This window comes from Gorilla gorilla, chromosome 17 (assembly GCF_029281585.2).
Source record: "Gorilla gorilla gorilla isolate KB3781 chromosome 17, NHGRI_mGorGor1-v2.1_pri, whole genome shotgun sequence".
Classification (NCBI taxonomy): Eukaryota; Metazoa; Chordata; class Mammalia; order Primates; family Hominidae; genus Gorilla; species Gorilla gorilla.
In genome coordinates this window covers 55,785,992-55,806,524 of record NC_073241.2, presented here as the reverse complement: position 1 = coordinate 55,806,524, position 20,533 = coordinate 55,785,992, and the positions used below count along the sequence as shown (strand labels likewise).

The 20,533-nt window shown below is 42.2% G+C and overlaps 1 protein-coding gene across 1 annotated transcript in view; it reads left to right on the top strand.

Annotated features, from left to right (window-relative positions):
* KCTD1 (potassium channel tetramerization domain containing 1) overlaps window positions 1-20,533 on the top strand; it is a 202,345-nt gene that overhangs the window by 86,566 nt on the left and 95,246 nt on the right. The gene's annotated exons all lie outside the window — the stretch shown is intronic.

The following is a 20,533-nucleotide window of genomic DNA, read 5'->3' as shown; positions in this document are numbered from 1 at the left end:
GTTTATCAGGAGGTAACCCCATGGTAAATTGAGAAACATCTGTATACCTGTGCATCCTCAGAAAGTAATAGAGGCCCGGTGTGGTGGCTCATGCCTGTAATCCCAGCACTTCGGGAGGCTGAGGTGGGAGGATATCTTGAGCCTGAGAGTTCTAGACCAGCCTGGGAAACATAGTGAAACCTCATCTCTACAAAAATAAAAAATAAATTAGCCAGACGTGGTGGCACATGCCTGTAGTCCCAGCTAATTGGGAGGCTGAGGCAGGAATATAGCTTGAGCCCGGGAGGTCGAGGCTGCAGTGAGCTATGATCACACCACTGAATTCCAGCCTGGGCAACAGAGCAAGACCTTGTCTCCAAAAAAGAAAGAAAGTAATAGACAGTTAGGATTATAGTAAAACTGGAACATCCTTAGATAGAATGGAGTTACACTCAGAGTATGGCTGGAACATCCTCGGACAAAATAGAGTTATACAATCCCCCAATGAGAAGCCTTTTTCCAAATTTCCTTGTTTCTGTCAACTGAAACATGATTTCCCCTGTCCTTAAGGTTTGAATTGCTGAAATCATATATATATATATATATGTGTGTGTGTATATATATATATATATATATTTTTTTTTTTTTAGATGGAGTCTTGCTCTGTCGCCCAGGCTGCAATGCAGTGGCGCAATTTCATCTCACTGCAACCTCCCCTTCCTGGGTTCAAGAGATTCTCTTGCCTCAGCCTCCCTAATAGCTGGGATTACAGGCATGTGCCACCATGCCCAGCTAATTTTGTCTTTTTAGTAGAGACAGGGTTTCACCATGTTGGTCAGGCTGGTTTCGAACTCCTGACCTCAGGTGATCCACCCACCTTGGCCTCCCAAAGTGCTTGGATTACAGGCGTGAGCCACTGCACCCAGCCTATGTGACCTTTTAGTTAATTGACTGCTAATATCTAATTAATTCAGTTTCTCAGACAATGTATTATTCCTAATTATTTGGGAGTGAATAGCTTTATAAGCTGTGTGTCTTTCTGTCTAAAACTAAATTCCAATAGATGATTTCAGATCCGAGCTAGGAGAGGGTTAAGATCAAGTTAGAGCAGGTATTTCATAACCCGAGGTGAGCTGGGAATTATCTGTTCTTTGTGAATAATCTGTACCCCTTCTTCCCCCTCAACAATTAATGTAACAGTTTAGTTGTCATTGTCATGAGAATCAAGGCAATGTGCACCCCGCACCCCCCACCCCCCACCTGCCTGATTTGTGTCCCAAATGCTTTGCAAGAAGAATCTGACAGCCTGAATAGAAGAGTGTTGTCGGGGGCGGGAGAAAGGCGAGAGAGGTAGGAAGTGTTTCTTTTCCATGACATTTGAGCTGTGAGTTGTCAGGAAGGAAGGGATCTGAGTGGGTTTTATCAGTTACTGAGAGAAGCTCTGCCCAAAGCACTAAGATTATTTCTCAGAGCCCCATGTAGTACTTCTGCAATTTTTAGGTGGCAGCTGTAGTGTAGTGAAGGAATACAGGATTTGGGATATAAGCACAGGGTTCAATTCCTGGCCCTGCATCTTAATACCTGGATTATTTGGGGGCAAGTTGTTTAAATGCTCTCAGCCTGTTTTCTTATCTGTCAAGTGTAGAATAATACTACTACTTCCTCATTTTTTTGTTGTGAAGTTTTGATGAGATAATACACGTAAAAGTGCTTTGTAACCTCTAACACACCATACAAAGGTCATATGATTAACATATTATTATTACAAGTGCTTTAGCTCAGTCCTTTTGTTAAAATGCTACTTATGCAATAGAGGTGGGATCAGTTAACAGACTAATTGCCTTTTGAAAATATTAAACAGTAATTCCTGTCCCTTCCTCTTAAATCAAATTGTTATGCCCAAACCAAAAAAAATAAGAAAATATTCTTTATTTTCCCAAAGAAAATATATTTGGAATCCAGCTTTGTATTTTCAACAGTATCAACAAGGGTCAATTTAGCACAAAAGATATCAGAGCAATTTGTTGAGCTTCCAGTGTTTTGCTTGCAATCTACAAAGCTGGGTATCAAAAGTATACCAGTAGCAGCAAATTAGTTAAAAATTAACAGGAAGCAAACAGAGTGTTGGCCTTGATTAAGCTCTCCATGGATCATGTTAATTACTTTATTTTTTATTTGTACTATTCTATAGTGTAACGGTTTTAGATGCAATGATTATATAAATGACTGTCTACACAACCTACCTCATTTTTTTTTTATGTTGTAGGAAAAGAAATCATTTAAAAAGTATGAGCTGAGGCTGGGTGTGGTGGCTTAAACCCATAATCCCAGCACCTTGGGAGGCCGAGGTGGGTGGATTGCTTGAGCCGGGAGTTCGAGACCAGCCTGGGCAACATGGCGAAACCCCGTCTCTACTAAAAATACAAATATTAGCTGGGTGTGGTGGTGCGTGCCTGTAGTCCCAGGTACTCAAGAGGCTGAGATGGGGAGATCACCTGAGCCCAGGGAGGCCGAGGCTGCAGTGAGCTAGGAGTGACACTTCACTCCAGCCTGGGTGACACAGTGAGAAAAAAATAAAAAAATACAATAATTGTATGAGCTGATCCATTTATATTTGTTAACTACTCCACTCTTTCCCTCTTGATAATTCCACTTATATTACTTTTGCTGTATGTGGGGTTTCATTTAACATCACCTTGTGGAATCTATTAATCATGCTTCATTAAGTAGAAGGAAATGGGTAGGAAATGAATTTTCCAATGGCCAGAGAAGAAAAAGATCTAAAATGTTGTGCTAACTTAAAATCCTACAAATGTTTACAAAACATGAGGCCTTGATCATCTTGATTTTGCTTTCAAAACAATATTTTTCTGAAAAATATAATTTCATTGTTGTTTTCCTCCTTCTGATGCAGTAAGAGAGGGGGCAGGTGGAGAAGGACAGCTGCTTTTTTATATAGATTAAAAGAAATCTCAATCTTCAAAGTTTCTATTTGCTGTAACAGTAGATGGTTTCAAAGAAGCACTTGGCCGGGCACGGTGGCTCACACCTGTAATCCCAGCACTTTGGGAGGCTGAGGGAGGCGGATCATGAAGTTAGGAGTTAGAGACCAGCCTGGCCAACATGGTGAAACCCTCATCTCTACTAAAAATACAAAAATTAGCCAACTGTGGTGGTGCATGCCTGTAATCCCACCTACTCGGGAGGCTGAGGCAGGAGAATTGCTTGAATCCAGGAGGCGGAGGTTGCAGTGAGCCGAGATCATGCCACTGCACTCTAGCCTGGGCAACAGAGTAAGACTGCGTCTCAAAAAAAAAAAAAAATCAGATCTCTGCCTCTAGAACAACAGCATTTCCCTCTCATCCCCACACCATCCCTAAGATGGAGACACAATTAACTTACTCTCAAGAAAGCATGTTGGAATTGCAAATAGATTCCAGAGTGGTTGTTACACAGTTTGTATGTAAATAACCTTCTGATTTCAGCACCTTTGAATTAGTAACACGTTTCTTGAAACACTGAGAAATGCCTGGGGATTTCTTATCTGAAGGTAAGGATTAGCAGAAATCCTAAAAGATAGAGACCTTGGTGGTGTTTGGCTATAGCTCTTTAAAATGTAATTGATGGAAGAGTAGGCAACTAGTGTCAAGGGAAGACTGGGCAGTATCTGAACTCTACTGGCAAAGAGAGGGTTTGCAGGAGCCTCTCAGAGTTACTCCCTTTTCTTTCTTCCCTAGCTCCCAGAGAGCCACTTGCAGCCAAGAAAACCAACCCTCCCCTGCTCGTTTGTCTCAGGGAACAGCCTTTTGTGGCACTACCCTCAAGGCTGATGCCTCCACCACCCCAGGGACATTGGGGCACAAATCCCTGACTGGAAATGAACAGATACATAGATCATAATCCCTTCCCTGTTTGCCCCCACCCCCAACTTTTTTTTTTTTTTTTTTTTTTAGATCTTGCCTCCAAAGTAGAGCTTGGGGACTGTTGTCTAATCCAAACCACCAGGGGAAATGCCAGTTGTGTGGGCTGTGACTTTGGGATGAGACCGCAGAGCCTGTAGAATCAAGTTGAACCTCAAAGTGCCAGCCTTGTGGATTTCGGCCCACAGGCTGCTCCAGCAGAATGTTCATGCAGATGCTCTTTGAACAAACTCCCTCCTCAAACTGCAAATTCAGCCTTCCCAAATGGATTTGTCAAGTTGGAAATCTCTTATATATACCCATCCTCACCCTTCGTAGGCAGAAGCAATTCTAGAGCTGTCTTCTCAGCGAATTGTTAACCAACTCAGAGCCTGGTGGTGTACCGGGAGTGGCAAGTTCTGTCGGTTTATTTCAGGACAGCCAGAAGGTGTTCGGTGGAACTGGTCCCGTGCCTCTGCAGTGCAGGTGTGGGCCTGGTGGGGTGGGAAGTGCAGCCAGGGAAAACACAGGGCAGAAGCCTGGGCAGAAACTGTCCTTATGGAATCTGGCTTCCTACTCCCTACCCAGGTCACAGATACAGTGCTAGGATCCTTGGACAGACCATGAAACCTGGAGAATTGGAATTTCAAGAAGAAAATGGTTTAAAATGCCATAATCTTGCATTGAATTAATTGAAGAGGAAACAATATTTGATTACAGCTATTTGATACCACTTCAAAATGGCAAGCCATTAGATTCAACTCAGTTCAACAAATTGGTCCCTACTGTGTGCTGGGGTCTGTGTTAGGCACTGAACATAATGCCTGGATACAATGAATCCCGTAGGGTTCAGCTTCTACCAAGACAAGAAAGTTATCTTGGGGGGGAAAAAAAAGTAAAAAGTACTTGTCAAAGAAACACATTTTTCCTAAACAAAACTTAACATCATAAAGCTGGAGAGAAAATTATCCAGTAATAATATACTCTCTGAATGGAAAATTCCCACAATAATAACAAAAATAACAATGATCTGTATACTTAGTACAGCTCTATTTTTGCTTTTCATCTAATGATTTCAAAGAGTTTAGCAACCACTGCTGAGCTAATCCTTAGTACTAAACTTGACTCTTCCATCCTTCTTTGAAAAAAAAAAAAAAAATTGGCACTAACACCTCAACATCCCACAGGGAAGAAGTTCTGGAAACAAAGCATGGCTCACTCCCACACAAGCATCAAGCAGCAAATTAAAGACAGTCTAATTCATCCAGAAAAGTAAGTTGGGACCCAGAAGAATCAAATGAATGCCCACAAAATGAAAGTCATTTAAAAAAGAAAGACAAGTTTCTTTCTTGCAGGTGAAAAGGAAAAACTTTTCAATGTACCATTGGGCATTCTTGATGGGTTTATATCTCTCAGAGATGTAAGTTCCAGAGTATACTCTGGGAAGGCTTTCATTTTCAAAGACAGAATTTAAATCCTGTTTTAAAAACAGAAAGGGAGATAAAGATTTCATTTCCATAACATGGTATGTAAAGACAACTTGATTCAGCTGATGATCTCCAAGCTCTTTGATGAATCCCCTCAGAACCACATCCATGTAAAGGGAAAGGTTATGAATGAAAGAATTCAATTGTTTGCAAAAATAAAGGGAGACTCTGCCAGAGATAGAGATGATCTGGAACAGAACTGGTCCCTAATTACACAGTAATCTGACACCTTAGCACTCTCACCCTGCAGTCTTCACCTTCAAAGGATCTTCCCAATATTAATGAATTCTTCGCCTCCTTTTCTCTCATCTTATCCATAATAGCTACTCTTTAAAGAAAAGTTGGTCAACTTTTTAGAAGACTTGACTAACATTATCATTTTAGCCTAGGATTTAGTCACAAGTATCTCTTTCCTTTTGATGCTTTGTGGTGTTTCCTTTTGCCCGGTTTTGAATACATATTGCAGGCTGTGTTTATGACCCTTTGATTTTTTTTTTTTCTTGAGACAGAGTTTGGTTCTTGTTGCCCAGGCTGGAGTGCAATGGCACAGTCTCAGCTCACTAAAACTTCTGCCTCCCAGGTTCAAGCGATTCTCCTGCCTCGGCCTCCCGAATAGCTGGAATTACAGGCGTGCATCACCATGCCCGAATAATTTTGTATTTTTAGTGGAGACAGGGTTTCACCATGTCGATCAGGCTGGTCTTGAACTCCTGCCCTCAGGTGATCCACTCACCTCAGCCTCCCAAAGTGCTGGGATTACAGGCATGAGTCACTGTGCCTGGCCTGAAACTGTTATTACACACACACATACACACACAGCAGCCTTGCTGGAAAGATGTTATTATAATAAAATAATACAGAAGTATTACCATAGGACAAAGATCAGAGATGGCTTTCTAAAAGCCTCAAAGACATGTGTGAGCTGGGTCCTAACAGATAACTAGGAAGGTGTCAAGTGTGTAAGAGGGAAAGGCATCCTAGGCAGAGGGGAGCTGTTTGGAGAAAGGCTCGTGACATGGATGGGAATTGATGGTCCAGGTATAAGGCACACTGAGGTGCAGCTAAAGCCCAGGCCTGGGGTGCATATTGTGTTAATCAGAATTTGACTGGAAAAGTGACTTGCTCAAGCTTACACAGTCAGAAAGTAGCACTGCTTGATCTCAGTGAGGCTATCTGGCTCCAAGTCCATGCTCAGTCTGAGTTAGCATCCCAGTCCTTCTCCTTGTGCAAAAAATGAATGGATACACGGAGCTTACAGCCAAATGGGTGATACAGGCATGTAAATTCACAATTACAATACATGCAAGAAACATCTGTCAAATACCTTCTATGTGCCAGTAGCTATGCTAGGCAATGTGAATACAAAAAAAAAAAAAAAAAAGCCCCTCTCTTTGAATGAAGCCTAAGTAGTCTGGTTAAGAAGAAAAATAGCAGTTACAATACCTGTCCAAAGTGCTGGGGAACCAAAGGAGAAATCTGCCATACAGAGTGAGAGAAGGTGCCTCAGAGGACTTGAGCTAAGACTGGAAGACTCACAATTCAGTGGTTGGCACTACCAAGGCAAGATCATGATCATTGCTAACATGAATAAGCACTTAACAGTATGCCAGGCACTCTTCTAACATGAATAAGCACTTAACAGTATGCCAGGTACTCTTCTAAGCTCTTTATCCATATTAACTCATTTAGTCCTCACAACAATCCCCTATTCTACAAACCAAAAGGTGAAAGATTTTGCCCAAGATCACACAACACATAAGTGGCAGTGCCAGAATTTGAATCCAAGTTGTTTGGTGCCAGAGCCCATACACTCGCCACTATACTACACTCTCTTGCTTTCACAGAGAGGGAAGCCCAGGCCTGCTGAAGTCAGGGAATGTTTCCAAGAGGAGGTAACATGTGAAATCATTCCAAAAAGATCTCTGGGAGTTGAGTTGTTGAGCCAGGAGATGAAGAGTATGGCCAAGGGCATAAGAGTCAAGGTAGGATGAGAGACAAGTGTTTTCAAGGAAGAGCGATTACTTCCTGGTAGCTGGAGGGTGAGGCTGGTTTTGGAGAATGGTGGACCCCTGTAAAGGAGTAGGCAGGGAGTACATTATAGTTTGGTTTGTTGGTTTTCAGGGAAGACAAACTTACACCAATAGTCTAAGTTAAAGGATACAAAGGACCAGGGATCAGAGACTAAACTCAGCCTGGACACGTTTGCAGGCTGCCCACTCTCCTGTGGGTGGTGCTGCCTCCAGTTTCACCTTCTACTTTGTTTGCTGCATCACTGAACAGCAGAATCGGCCTGAATTAGTGTGATGCCATTGGAACTGGAGAGCATGGGCTGAATGGAATGGATTTGACATAAAGGAGAGGAAGCAGGGAAGGGGACTACAGAGTTCCTAGCTCGGGTGCATTGCAGAGATGGGAAATAAAGCAGGAGGAGCAGATTTGGATGGTGTTGCGGACGGAACTGTGTTCCTCCCAAATTCATATGCTGAAGCTCTAACCCTGCAGTGTGACTCTATTTGGAGATAGGGTTGTTAAAGAGGTAATTAAGGTTAAACAAGGGCATAAGGGTGGGCCCTAATCTGGTAGAACTGATGTGTTCATAAGAAGAGACAGATGCCAGAGAGCCCTCTCTCTCCAGGCTCTCACACAGAGAAGAGGTCATCTACAACCAGGAAAAGAGGCCTCACCAGAAACCAACCCTGCTGACACCTTAATCTTGGACTTCCAGCCTCCAGAACTGTGAGAAAATTAATTTCTGTTGTTTAAGCCACCCAGTCTATAGTATTTTGTTAATGGTACCCCAAGCAGATTAATACAAAAGAAAAGACTATTATCAACCTTTGGATGAAGACATAATAGATGGATTTAAAAACAAATCTTGAGGCCGGGTGCAGTGGCACATGCCTGTAATCCCAACACCTTGGGAGGCTGAGGTGGGAATATCACTTAAGCCCAGGAGTTCAAGACCAGCCCAGGCAACACAGGGAGAACCCCCCGCCCCCACCCCCCCACTCCACCGGTCTTCACACACAAAAAATAAAAATTAGCCGAGCATGGTGATGTGTGCCTGTAGTTCCAGCTGCTTGGGAGACTGAGGTAGGAAAGTCACTTGAGCCTGGGAGGTCAAGGCTGCAGTGAGCTGAGATGGCACCACTGGAGGCCAGCCTGGGTAGCCCTATCTCAAAAACAAACAAACAAATCTTGAGATACAATTGGCAGGGCTTGGTGCTTCAGTGGAAGTGGAGCCTGAGAAAGAGTGAGAAGGAGGATGGGATATTGTCCAGGTTTCAGTTATGGATACAGGGTGAATTGTGGTGCCTTTCCCTGAGTCAGAGATTTGGGAGTTGCACCTGGGCAGAGGGCAAAGGCATAGTTAGGATTTCTTGGTTGTAAGCAAGAGAAATTTAAGACAGGGCTGATTAACTATAGGGATGTAGTGAGACTAAAAGGGAAGTGGAACCTCAGTCAAACCCAACATCAGCACTCTAGGAGAGTGAGACTCCTTGGAGGCCAGACTAGACGGTGGGTCTGGATACAGAGCAGCCCCAGGCCCTCAGCAGGTGCTCACGCCAGCATGGGACTGGGCTGATTCCATGGCCCTGCCCCCTTTCTTCTAACTACTGACTACTCTGACCCTGATTCCTAGAGAAAGAGAGACTGTTTGGCTCAGGAGTTTCAATCCAGCCCTCTAGTTAGCCCAGGGATTGGCTGCCCAGGGACCCATCCTTGGGTACATCCCTTATAGTTGCTGGTCATGTGACAGACCACTTGGCTTGACAAATCTGTCCCTTCATCAGTGGCTGTGAGCAAGTCAGCATCCTTAGAAAGGTCTGAGGTATGGCAGGCACTGTAATAGAAACACCTAGAACAGAGGGTGGGCGTGGTAAGAAGACCATTGTGTTGGTTTTAGGCTTATTGGGTTTGGAGGACCTGCTTGACATGCAAGCAGAGAGACCCAGAACATATATCTACAATAGGCACCTGGAGACATGGGCCACTCAACAGAGCAATGAAGGCCATGGAGACAGAGTTCAGAGATGACAGCACATGGACGGACCCAATTCCTATTAAATAAGCAATAAAGGGACACATACTCATGTTGCAAAATTCAAACAATACCAAAGCATGGAGTATAAGAAGTTAAAGTTCCTCAATGCCACTCTCTTCTCCCAAAGTCACCACTGTAAATGATTTTATGTGTTTTCTTTTTACTCCACTGCAGTTACATTTGTAAAATATGTATGTATCATTTTAGGTCAGAGTTTTTTTTTCAGCAAATGGGCTTATACTTTTCATTAATTTTTTTGCTTGCTTAATAAAATGTCTTGGAGACCACTGCACTCAGCACTTACAAACCTACATTATTCTTTATATCTATAGATAGTGTTCTGTTGAATAGATGAGATATAATTTATTTATTCACCATCTGCCTCTGAAGTTAGATTGTATCCAATGATTCTTTATTATAAACAATGCTTCAAGAGCACCCTTGTACATATATCTTTGTGTGCAGCCCATTTCTAGAAATGATTTACTGCGTTGAAAGGGATGTGCATTTTCCCACTGTCCTCTAAAAAGACTGTACCATTTACCCTTCTAGCAATGATAGAGGATGCACATGCTTATTGCTCTACACCCACGTGGTTGTTTCTTAAACTATTTTGCATCAGACTCCTTTAAGATGTTGAAAGCTATGGATTTTAATTCTAGGAAAATACACAGATGTACATATACAGAACATTTTGCATACAATTTCTGCAGGTTCACAGACAACCTAAACACACCCCAGAACACACCCTTCCCCACCCCCTGCCAGACCTAAATATACATGTGTGAATGGGTGCCAGTCTAAGGGCAGTGGGTCCCAATCTTAGTTGCACATTAGAATCACCTGCAGGACTTTGAAAAGTCCCCATGCCCAGGCCACTTCCCAGACCTATTCGATCTGGTTCTTTTGGAAAAGGATCTGGGTATCAGTATTTTTTGCAAGTTCTCCAGGTGATATTAACATGCAGCCAATCGCAAGAACCACTGCAGTCTAGGAGAGGCCTGAAGAAGGATTAAAAAGAATTTAATAACAGAAAACCAGAGTGTACAAGGGGCTCTTGGGGGGCTCACACGTGGCTGGAGGAGCTTTTATTTTAACAAATCTGGGGTGGGATCTGGCATTGATACATATTTTTTGTTGTGAGAATGTTTGTCATACGCAAAAGTAGAGAGAATGAACACCCATGTAACCTATATTAAATACTTAAAAAAAAATTGCCACATTTTCCTTATCTGTTTTTTTTTTTTTTTCTGGTGGGGGGAAGGTGGTAACGGCTAACATTTGTCTTAAATTATTCTGCAGTGTTTAAATTTTTAAAAGCTCCCCTGGTGATTCTAAGATATAGCCAATGTTGAGAATCACGTGTAATGTGAAGCCTCCCAAAGAGAAGGAACCCCAAGAAACGAGAGTAGAAGGAAGAAAAGCCAAATGCAAATCCAAGAACTTGTAACTTACAACCAAAGGGAGAGTGCTCTACTGAAGGGCACTGGCAAAAGGGCCTGGCCATTGCGTCCTACAGCAGAAGGTCGCTGCTTTCGACCCTCCTAGAGACATGGGATTTGGAGCTGGGCCTTAAAGAATCAAGACAATTTCGATCAGTGGAAGGGAGAGGGGAAATTTCCCCACTGGAAAGGAAGTTGATATTTTAGGGTTGAGTCTACTCTGCTTCAGGCCTTTTAACAGCCCCTCCTACCATGGGAGCCATAAAAAAGATTCTGAACCCCCCAGTCCTCCTGAATTGACCCAGAGAGGCTCACCAGGCTCCACACCCTTGATCCTTAGCCCCACCAATCCTCCTTTACTATGCTGACTCTTCCCTCTGGGGATGTGTATCTGCCTCTTCTAGGCCGGTGGTTCTCACAATGGGGTCCAGGAACCAGCAGCAGCATAATCACCTGAGGGTGTGCACATGCTCAGCTCCACCCCAGACTGGCTGAATCAGACACTCTGAGGGTGAACCCAGCACTCTGTTTCTTCTCTTTTCTTTTCTTTTTTGTGGGTACATAGTAGGTGTGTATATTTTGGGGGTACATGAGATATTTTGTTAAGGCATGCAATGCATAATAACCACATCATGGAGAATGGGGTATCCATCCCCTCAAGCATTTATCCTTTGTGTTACAAACAATCCAATTATACTCTTTTAGTTATTTTAAAATATACAGTTAAATTATTGTTGACTATAGTCCCCCTGTTGTGCCACCAAATAGCAGGTCTTATTCATTCTTTCTAATTTTTTTGTATCTATTAATCCTCCCACCACTCCCCCAACCACCCCACTACCCTTCCCAGTCTCTGGTAACCATCCTCTACTCTCTATCGCCAGTGAGAACATGGGATATTTATCTCTCTGTGCTTGGCTTCTTTCACTTAACATAATGACCCCCCAGTTCCATCCAGGTTGGTGCAAATGACAGGATCTCATTCTTTTCTTTTCTTTTTTTTCTTTTTTTGCTTTTTTTTTGAGACGGAGTCTTGCTCTGTCACCCAGGCTGGAGTGCAGTGGTGCAATCTCGGCTCACTGCAACCTCCACCTCCCAGATTCAAACAATCCTCTTGCCTCAGTCTCCCGAGTAGCTGGGCCTACAGGTGCGTGCCACCACGCCCAGCTAATTTTTTGTATTTTTAGTAGAGACGGGGTTTCACCATGTTGGCCAGGATGGTCTCGATCTCTTGACCTCGTGATCCGCCAGCCTCAGCCTCCGAAAGTGCTGGGATTACAGGCTTGAGCCACTGCACCTGGCCGATCTCATTCTTTTCTATGGCTGAATAGTACTCCATTGTGTATACAAGCCACATTTTCTTTATTCATCTGTTGATGGACACTTAGGTTGCTTCCAAATCTTAGCTATTGTCAACAGTGCTGCAACAAACATGGGAGTACAGATATTTCTTCTATATACTGATTTCCTATCTTTTGGGTATATATCCAGCAGTGGGATTGCTGGATTGTATGGAAGCTCTATTTTTAGTTTTTTGAGGAACCTCCAAACTATTCTCCATAGTGGTTGTACTAATTTACATTCCCACCAACAGCATACAAGCATTCCCTCTTCTCCACATCCTCGCCAGCATTTGTTATTGCCTGTCTTTTGGATGTAAGCCATTTTAACTGGGGTGAGATGATATCTCATTGTAGTTTTGATTTATATTTCTCTTGATGATCAATGATGTTGAGCACATTTTCACGTGCCTGTTTGCCATTTGTATGTCTTCTTTTGAGAAATGTAGGCACTCTGCTTCAACAAGCCTTCCGGGTGATTTGGAAACACACGCAAGTTCCACGATCACTGTCCTGGGGACTCCCAGCCAAATGTTCTCCCGATGTCTGAGCTCTCCAGAACTCTCTGGAGTCTTCCCCAACAGAGAGCTGGACTCATATCAGGGAGACGAAACAGAGAATGTCAGGAAATTAGACTGTGGCAAGACTATGGGGAGTTTGGACTTGAAACTAAAGTAAGAAAGGAGCCAAGATGATGTTTTGACCCAGGGAGGATATGTATTAAAGTGGTATTGGAGACCAGGTAGCTGCAGAGCTTCAAGAATGCAGGCTTCACTCCAATCTCTGCTGAAATGGTAGGCAAAATTGGTGTGTGTATGTGTGTGTGTGCATCTTCTGAAGAGGTTTCACAACTTGCATTCAATTTTCAAGTGAATTCACCGCCCCAGAATGATTGCTAGAGAGGAAATTATTTTATTGCTTAATATATGAGCTTTGAGGCAGTGTTTCTCGAAGTGTGGTCACATTAGTATTAGAATTGTTTGAGCTGTGTGTTAAAAATATACATCCCTGGGCCACACTCAAGAGCTGCTAAATCAGAATCTCTGAAGTTGGCACCCGTGAATATGCATATTTTAAGCAAGTTCTCCAGGTAATTCAGCTAATTCTGATGCACTCTAAAAGTTATTATATCTCAGGCTTTAAATCTAAAAACTAACAATTCTAGGAAGGCAAAGTTAATAGAGAATTTAGAAAGCATGTTGACCACTAAAGCATGGTACTGAGGTCTAAAAAGCACTTACAATATCCAAAGTATCACAGAACTGGGAACAGTAGCCACAGCAAACACTTTCCTGGGCATTTCAGTGACCATCCACTTAAAAGCTGTATTCTGTATATAATACCATATGAATAGCAAAAAAAGCCTGAGGAATTCATCCTCAAACTCTGACAGTTCAACTAACTTCCCAGAGTTGGACAGAGAATAAGTTTGTGTGTTTTCTACGGCAGATTGCACTAAGATAACCATGAGAAAGACAGGAGGAATGCTATTAACAGAAGAAACACTATTGACCATTTTGGGCTTATTGAAAATTTGCCCCTCCCTGGAGTCAGGGAGTTCCTGGAGAGAACCTTCTTTCCTTCCTGTCTCTTAGCAGGTGCTTGGCGGAGTTTGCCAAAAATCCACTGATTACGTAGTTTGAATTACAGATTTTCAAATACTGTATGTAGTACTTAAAAGGTAAATGGCATGTGATTGAATTCATGGAAATAACACCCAAATGTATTTGGGTGGTTGTCTCTAGGCAGTGGAAATAGAACTGAAAGGTCCTGGCCTGGTGAGTTGTTCAGAAAGTGTGTGTGCCCTAGAGTCTGGCCTCACTAACTCTGTGAGGTTGGGCAAGTTATTGAAGCTCTCTGGGTTTCTACGCATGTGAAATAGGAATAGGAACAACCCTCACATATACTCATAAGAAGAAATCGAGAGTGTTAATGTAAAAACCTAGGCCCACAGCAAGCATTCACTAAACGTTAGCAAGAAAGAAATATGATGCATATATGTTTCCAGATTTCTGTACTTCCCAAATCTTTGCCAATGAACACACACTGCTTTTATAATCAGAAAAGAATGATAAACCACATTTTTGTTTTGTGCTTTTTAGTTTAAAGGAATGAGCTATAAAGAGAGAAAAGATTGTAAAACAACAGATGCAATCCATGTCAGGGGAGATTGTTTTTACTGGGAGTAATGACACCATGTGACCCCTGGGGTATCCTAATCCAGGGACAGGCTGTAGGCAGACTAAACATGAAGAATGGTGAGGCTTCCCCTGGGAGCAATGATGCCCTGGCTCTGCAAACTTAGGTCACAGAAGAGAGGGGCCAGGTCACAATGTTTCCTGCTTCTCTGCCCCTCTCCAAGGCAGTCTCCTTCCATCAGGTGCAAAGCCTGGATCTCCAGCATCAAATTAAAGAAATAGAACAAACCCATCCCAGGGCTTCTTTAAATATTCAGATAAACCCATGTGCCCCTATCAGTTAAATTAAGCTTTCCTAAGAAAAAGTAAGTCAATTAGTTCAAAATGTGGGTTAGTGCTTCTGGGTATTTAAAAGGGGATTTTTTTTTTCTTTTTTAGTTCATTTAGAAACACAGCCACGGGGCAGGTACATACCCACTCCTCCACACATCCTGTGAATTGCCCCAATACACCCAGATACCAATTTCTGATATCTAGAGCTTCAAAATCTGGTCCTTAAACTTTCTCAATGTCATGAAGATATTGAAATACGAGCTTTAAAACTTATCTTGTTTTGCCCTTTAAGTACATATCGTTTATTTCACTATCATTATCGATACTCATTAAATGGTAACTGACATTGCTATAGAACATTGATAAGATGTGATTTTACCCTAATTGAACTTCTTTCTTCTCCATTTCACAAATACTTATTCTCTAAACTTCTGTGAACAAAGAGAGGTCTCTAAGACAGTATAAAATGTAGTTCTACAGCATAGTTTGTGACATATACCACAAAATTCATTTGTCCAAGTGGCCTGGATGCAATAAACCAAACTTTACCAAAATACAAGTAAAGCAGGATATTTCCTAAGATGAACTTCTAGAAGCAATTTGTGGATCAAAGAATATGAACATTTTCATGGCTTTTGAAGACGTTGCCTAATAATTGCATTCTTAAAAGGCTGTTTCATTTTTATTTATTTTATTTTCATTTTTGAGATGGAGTTTCACTCTTGTTGCCCAGGCTGGAGTGCAGTGGTGCAATCTCGGCTCATTGCAACCTTCGCCTCCCAGGTTCAAGCGATTTGTCTGTAAAAGGATATTTTAATTTATATTGACAGTAAAAGAAGATAAGGATAACATTTTCGTACCAACATTTGGGTAGAAAGTGTTTAAGTTCGTATTTGTTTTGCTTTTACCAACTTAGTAGACCACTTTATTTGAAATAACAGCAAATTGTTTCAGGAATATTTTAGATTGTGAGACCATTGTAAGTAGTTCTTTCATTATTTAAAAAATACATATTTGTTACATGACATATTATCACATACCTTTATCTCCTTTTCCACCATAATTAGTATTCCAATGACACTGAAATAAAATTTTATTTAATAGCAGGACTAATGTCCACTTTAATCCCACATACCTTTTACCAATATATACAACTAGAAGATAGAGAAAGAAATCACTATCATTCTGAATTTTAGGTTTCATTTAACTTTGACAACCTTTACATTTGACTTCTTTATTAACCAAGTGAAGTTTCATGATCAGAATATTATAACAATGAGAGATGGTACACTTTTAGGCTCGATAAAAACCCAATTTACTTATGGAAAACTACATTTCTCTTGTACATTATTTGTTTTACAAATAGCCTAGGAAACAAGTAGGTGATTATTAGGTGGAAAGACCTAGAATTGTAGTTACCAGGTAGCAATTAGGAACTAAATATTCTATTCCTGTCAATTACTGCATTAAGTTTACTCTGACCTGTTTTTTGACAAAGCATTGAAGAAAAAAATAGGAATACCCTCTTTGCCCCAGGAGATTTACAATAGCCCAGGATTTCAATAGAAAGTGCCTCTTTCTAGTCTGGTTGAATTTGTGGGCGTTCCTTTTGTCTCTGAATTCTTCACTGCCATTTCTTCTAAGACACAGATGGGTCCCTACTTCCAATAGCCAAGAAAACATGTACCAGTGTTTAGGTGGCCAAGTGACAAAGGTGACACTGTTTCTCAGTCCATTTATACGTGTGTCACAGTCCAAAACCTTGGCAAAGTACTATTCTGCCTTTCCAAGTTTCCCAAATCCTATTATACACAGGGATATTTTAATGGTAGGGAATTTTTCCCTTGAAGTTTCTTTCTTTCTTCTCTTCTCTTTTCTTTCTCTCTGTCTTTTGTCTTTTCTTTCTTTCTGAATTGTTTCCTTGAAGATTCTCTTTTCTTTCTTTCTTTCTTTTTTCCTTCCTTTCTTTTTCTTTCCTTCTGAATTGTTCCCTTGATTATTCTTTCTCTTTTCTTTCTTTCCTTCCTTCCTTCTTTTTCTCTTTCTGAATTATTGAAGATTCTTTCTTTCCTTCCTCTTTATTTCTTTCATTCTTTCCTTCCTTTCTTTTCTTTTATCTTTTCTTTTTTCTTTTTATCTTTTCTTTTCTTTCTCTCTGTCTCTCTTTCTCTCTTCATTCTTTGGTTCCTAGAGGCTGAATATGGTCAAGTGGTTCAAGCATGGCCTATGGAACCAGACTTGCCTGCCCTGGTCAGGTCTGGGAGACCTTGAGCAAATGTCTTCACCTTTTTTTTTTTTTTTTTTACCCTCTCTGGCCTTAGTTTTCTTGTTTGCTATGAAGCTTGGGAAACAATAGAGCCTTAATAAATAAGAAGTAATGGTTGAATGTGTATGAATGTTCCAGACAATGTGTTAAGTGTTTTGTGCATATCAACTTATTTAATTCTCAAAACAATCCCAAGGGGTAGGGACTGTTATCATTATCACCCAGGTAATATAACGAGAGAACTGAGCCATAGAAAAGGGTGGCTAGTAAGGCAAACTAGGATTCACACCCAGGTAGGCTGGCTTCAGAGAGAGTTTTTCACCACTCTGCTATACAACCTTTTGTTGAAGTTAGCTTTCTCCCCACACATAAATGTGCGTATATTTATTGGGTATCTACTATGTGCCAGTCACTGTGCTAAAATATACCAAGAAACTGAATTGGAAATGAACTGGAAATACAGAAATAAATAAGACAAAGTTTCTGCTCCTGTGGAGTTATTTTTCTTTTCTTACACTTTGTCAACTTAGATGACATGGGTTCAATTTTCATCTGAGTTCAAAAAACATTACTCAAGATGATCTTCAGTTGAATTCAACAGAATTAATAGCTAAACTCTGAGACAGGAGTGGTGGCTCACTTGAGCCCAGGAGCTCAAGACCAGCATAGGCAACATGGGGAAACTTATCTCTACAAAAAATACAAAAATTAGGAAGGCTTGGTGGAGCAGGCCTGTAGTCCCAGCTACTTGGGAAGATGAGATGGGAGGATCACTTGAGCCCAGGAAGTTGAGGCTGCAGTGAGCCATAATCATGCCACTGCTCTCCAGCCTGGGTGAAAGAGTAAGACCCTGTCTCAAAAGAAAAAAAAAAAGAAAAAAAGAAAAAGAAACCTCTAAAACCAAGATATACCAAAATAGTTTCAATTTGAATTCATATTTAGCCTTGAAAGCCCTTTATGAATCTTTTAGTAATTACATCAAGACAGTATGGCGTCTCTTTTAATTTGTGTCTTTAAAATGATGAACTAAATGCTTTTTCTGGCCTCTGCTCTCAAGAGCCCACAAAATTTCTGAAATTTAACAATTTAAATCCTCCCCAGCCCACCTCTCTTAATAGAGACACTTCCATTCCCCAGATCTGCCTTCAGAAGGGGCAACATTAACTCTGCTGCAAGAAAAGGGTCCCTCACTCTGCTTCTGCAATAACTTTCTAAAGCATGTTCCACTAGAGAGGGAATTAATGATAAGGAAATATTCATCCAAAGCAGCCATTAAATTCATTTTAACTTGCAAACAATAATGTTGCCTTGTAGTTACTATTTGTCCTGATTTTTAATACAGAACTTCAGATTCATGTTATTTTTAATTTTTCACAAAAACTTCCCTGCTAAATGTAAGATTTAACCAAACACAGATTCTCTTCATTCAATATAAATGACAAGTGCTCACCATGTCCCCAGGCACCAGACTGAAACTACAAGGGTGTGTGTTGCTTTAGTAGAGAGGAAGCAGGCAGATAAAAACCAACTATATCCAGTATATTAACAGATGATACTCAGAAAACTGGAAGCAAAAAGGAGGAAGAGCTGAATATGTTTCCGTATAGTATAACCTTTCATAAAATGTGAGCCTGAAATGGAAGTAGTTGGGTTATGAATCGAGGGGGAAACATTTGGAGTTTTTCATGCCGAAATAACCATGTCACTATTTTCAAGTATTCTGAGAAGTGGAGAAGCACAAATATACAAAGAGACCCCCCACCCCCACCAGCAAAAGGTGGAGAATCTTGTTAAAAGTTGTAAACATCTTACCATAGTTTAGAGAGTTCTGACAGTTAAATAATTGCAATAAATGTTCCCTATAGTACTGGGATTATAAAGAAGTCATGTATCCTGCACAAGAAATAAAGCATCCTTTCAAAGGGGTGACCGGCAGCTTCGATTGTCAAGGTGGTAGTCTGAACGGACTTCATGATATGGAGAGGTCAAGTAGAGGAATCGGATGCTGCCTGATAGGCAGAACGACAACCAATATTGCCTCTACAGAAATAATAAGAAGAAAGCTTTTTTGATTCTTTCATTTTGGAATTGAGTGTATGGAACCACAGGATGTTTTTAAGGGATCATTTATTAAACTTGGAATTGAACTACTTTATGAACTCCACTGTAATTTTGTGTTATTGGGTTTTAAAAATTAAGCAACTTTTTTTTTCTTTTGGTCGAGGGGAAGCAGGGTATATATCTGTTTTTCTGGGTGTTCTTCCCGTGACTCCTACAGATAGTAGCCCAAAGACGTCTTCTTTTCCAGTATTTAATGAAGTATCCTATGGGCAGATCATTTTGGTAGCCTTTCCGGAGCTGGTGCAACGAAGCAGATCCACAGTTGCCCGATAATCAGGCCAAGGCATACTTTCCAAGGTGCGTTTTTCATATCGAATTTAAGCGCGGGTCCTGCCCATTGTTTGCAAACTGTCCAAGCAGCACCCAAAACTGCTGCTTTTCCAAGTCCGTTAAAAAGTTATTTGCGCTTGGGGTTTTTCGGTTCTGCTACACCCCACCTCCTTCCCCTGACTTTTGCCAGTAGAGACCTGCCCTGGGGGATATTTTGTCCTGGGAGCACAAAACTATTTTCTTTTCTGGAAATAAGTTGACGTCAACTGGGAGCTGTTTTGGGTTGCTTTGTTTCCCGGAGCGTCCAACCCAGCACACCGCCTCCGGCAAACTGCGAGCAATTCAAAGCAGCTCGCCCAGTAGGGAGGGGAGCTGGTGGGAGGGGGGTGGACCCCGCCGCCCGCAGAGGTGGGGAGACCTGGGGGGAGGCTCCGCTCCCAGGCTGCAGCGTGGGCCTGGGTCCCCTGCCAAGCCAGGAGCGCAGCCCGGAGCCAGCGCGGCCCCCGGGTCCCTGCGCTTATGGCGAGGGCCGCGGGGGAACCGCCCCTGGTAGGTAACTTGCCGGGCACCCACCTGAGTTCTCCGCACCGCGGCCCGAAAACCTGGGAGCGTCCCAGGACAAAGGGCCAGCCCTCTGGAAGTAACCGTGTGTGACTAGTGTGTGCCAGCTCGTATGTGGGGGTCCCAATGTGCAACTAACTTAGCTGCTCACCGCAGCCTCGGAGAAACGAACACGCCTTTCTGCACGTGTCCAGGGCGGGTGCGGCGGGCAGTGCATTGTGAACAAAGCCGGCCACCTCGCACGCCGCACCTCGGGGACGATTCCCGGACGGTTCTCCGCGGACAGCCGGGCGGATGAGAGCGTGGTGTGTGTGTGTGTGTGTGTGTGTGTGTGTGTGTGTGTGTGTGTTTCCCTAAGGAGCCGGAGGCGGCCCGCGAGGCAAGGACTTGCTCTAACTTGTTTCACACCTGGCGCGGTTTCCCCGAAGCTCGGGTGGCGTCCAGGGCCGGGGAGGCACGCGGAGGACCAGCAGCGTTCGCTGCAGAAAAGGACATCGTCAACTCCCACTCAGAAGCCCACACTGCCCTGAGACCTGGTCTTTCATTCTTTCTTTAAAAAAAAAAAAAAAGCAAATTGATGGATGGGTTTCAATTGATGCGTAAAATGTTTCCCTTGAGAGCAAGACAGGAGGGCCAGGGAAGGGGGTAACAG